Source organism: Theropithecus gelada, chromosome 13 (assembly GCF_003255815.1).
Source record: "Theropithecus gelada isolate Dixy chromosome 13, Tgel_1.0, whole genome shotgun sequence".
NCBI classification, from domain to species: domain Eukaryota; kingdom Metazoa; phylum Chordata; class Mammalia; order Primates; family Cercopithecidae; genus Theropithecus; species Theropithecus gelada.
This window is the reverse complement of record NC_037681.1, coordinates 99267020-99269337: the sequence shown is the minus strand read 5'-3', so window position 1 is coordinate 99269337 and position 2318 is coordinate 99267020. Positions and strand designations below refer to the sequence as shown.

At 35.7% G+C, this 2318-nt stretch overlaps 1 pseudogene; it reads left to right on the top strand.

Moving 5' to 3' along the window:
* The first annotated feature begins 478 nt into the window (after positions 1-478).
* Positions 479-789, top strand: LOC112604514 (annotated as a pseudogene).
* The last annotated feature ends 1529 nt before the right edge of the window (positions 790-2318 follow it).

Below are 2318 nucleotides of genomic sequence, written 5' to 3'. Positions count from 1 at the left end.
TCACAAGGTCAGAAGATAGAGACCATCCTGGCTAAGACAGTGAAACCCCATCTCTACTAAAAATACAAAAAATTAGCCGGTCGTGGCGGCGGGCGCCTGTAGTCCCAGCTACTCGGGAGGCTGAGGCATGAGAATGGCGTGAACCTGGGGAGCAGAGCTTGCAGTGAGCGGACATCGTGCCACTGCACTCCAGCCTGGGCGATAGAGCGAGACTCCATGTCAAAAAAAAAAAAAATATATATATATATATATATATAATTTTTTCCATATTATTTATTTCTCATTACTTTTCACATTGTTCTAATTAATTTGAGGATTTGTACACATATTTTACATTTATTATTTGTATATGTTTTTAGAAGAATAAGAAAATCTCTTCCTCTGTCACTCCTGTAGTAAATGTTCATGACAGAGAGTGGGACGTCCGGCTTCAGAGCAGGAACCATCCTTGTGCCAGAGACGAAAAACAGAATTAAATATGGGTGATGTTAGAAAGGCAAGAAGGTTTTTCGTTCAGAAGTGTACCCAGTAACACACTGTGGAAAAGGGAGGCAAGCACAAGACTGGGCCTAATCTCCATGGTCACTTTGGGCGGAAGCCAGGTCAGGCCATTGGATTCTCTTACACAGACGCCAATAAGAACAAAGGTATCACCTGGGCAGAAAGGATACACTGATGGAGTATTTGGAGAATCCCAAGAACTGCATCCCTGGAACAAAAATGATCTTTGCCGGCATTAAGAAGGCAGAAAGGGCAGACTTGATAGCTTATCCCAAAAAAAGCTACTAATGAGTAATAATTGGCCACTGCCTTATAAAACAGAAATGTCTCATGACTTTTGTATGTGTACCATACTTTAATAGATCTCATACGCCAGAATTCAGATCATGAATGACTGACAGAATATTTTTTGGGCACTCCTAATTTAAAACAAAGACGGGCTTGTGGTTAAATGAATATGTTCAGTTATTGAATTTTAATAGTAATTCCAATTCAGTAAATGCTATCACTGTTTACTCCTTCTAAAGATATGATTAGACTTCATTTGTAATGTCCAACTTTTCACAAAGATGATGACTGCCATCTTAAAACTTACTGGAAATTGGTTTATATTTAGATTTCTATAACTGGTCATGTGAATATATTTAAATACTGGGGAAATTCCTTCACTGTCTCAGAACCAAGCAAGATTCATCTGTGTTTTGTGTTCATTTGCCTCTTTAAAGGCAAGGGTTGAAGATAAATAAGGTAGCAAAGTCTACTTAATATTTTTGGCCTTAATTATGCCAATCTAATTAGAATTTCCTGTATTTAAAATGGTTCTTTTTACTTATTGAAAGGCATTTTAGTGTGGTTTATGTGTAATATCAAAGATTATTTAACACTTCTCACATTTTATAGATCATCTATAGGGTCACATGTGTTTAAAATAGTAGCAAGTTAAACTTCACTCTTGAATTCTTTACAATCTAAGTCAAACTAAGTTACAATTTAAGATTGTCTAAACAGCCATTCAGATACATAAAACTGCAGAACTGCTCCGCATGTGTGATTGTGAATAGTGTTTTTGCCAACTTAAAAGAATTAAAGTAGAGGAGATATACATAAATTTTAAAATTATGTGTGATCATAAGACTTAAGATAATTCAAAAGAAACTCACAGATCATGGGAAAAAAATGTTCATGGCAAAGAAAAGACATACTCTAAATACATTAATAATTACAAATGTGTCAAAAATACAATTCTAGAATTTATGATATAGGCATTAAGTTCATAAAATACTATAATGAAATATGTAATTTAATTTAAATAATATTTAGAAATTATATCCATATATTCAACAAGTAATTATTAAGTGTATTTATGTGCCAGATGCCATTCTAGGTGCCTGGGATGCATCAGTAAACAGAATACATCTAGTGCTGCATGAAGGAGCTTCCTTTTCAGTGAAGGAGGACATTGGACACATATGTATAAATGAGTCATTGAACAAGATACTTGCTGGCAGAGATGGATTCTATGAAAGTAATAAATCAGAGTGATGAGAGGGAAAGTGACAGAGACACAGCTTTAGGTTGGAGGCTAAAGTGAGGCCTTTGAAAAAATGATAATTCATGTGAGACTTGAATGACAAGATAAAATGTAGAGAGTTAGAGGCTGAGGATTACAGGTCAAGGAAATACCCCTGTGCATATGTTGTGAGACGTAGCTCCAAGACATAGACATGCATAAAGTTTAATTCAATTTGATCCTTCCAGAAATGAATTGAAGGTCACTAGGCCTGGAGTATCAGGAAGCAGAGGAGAAGCTGTGAGAG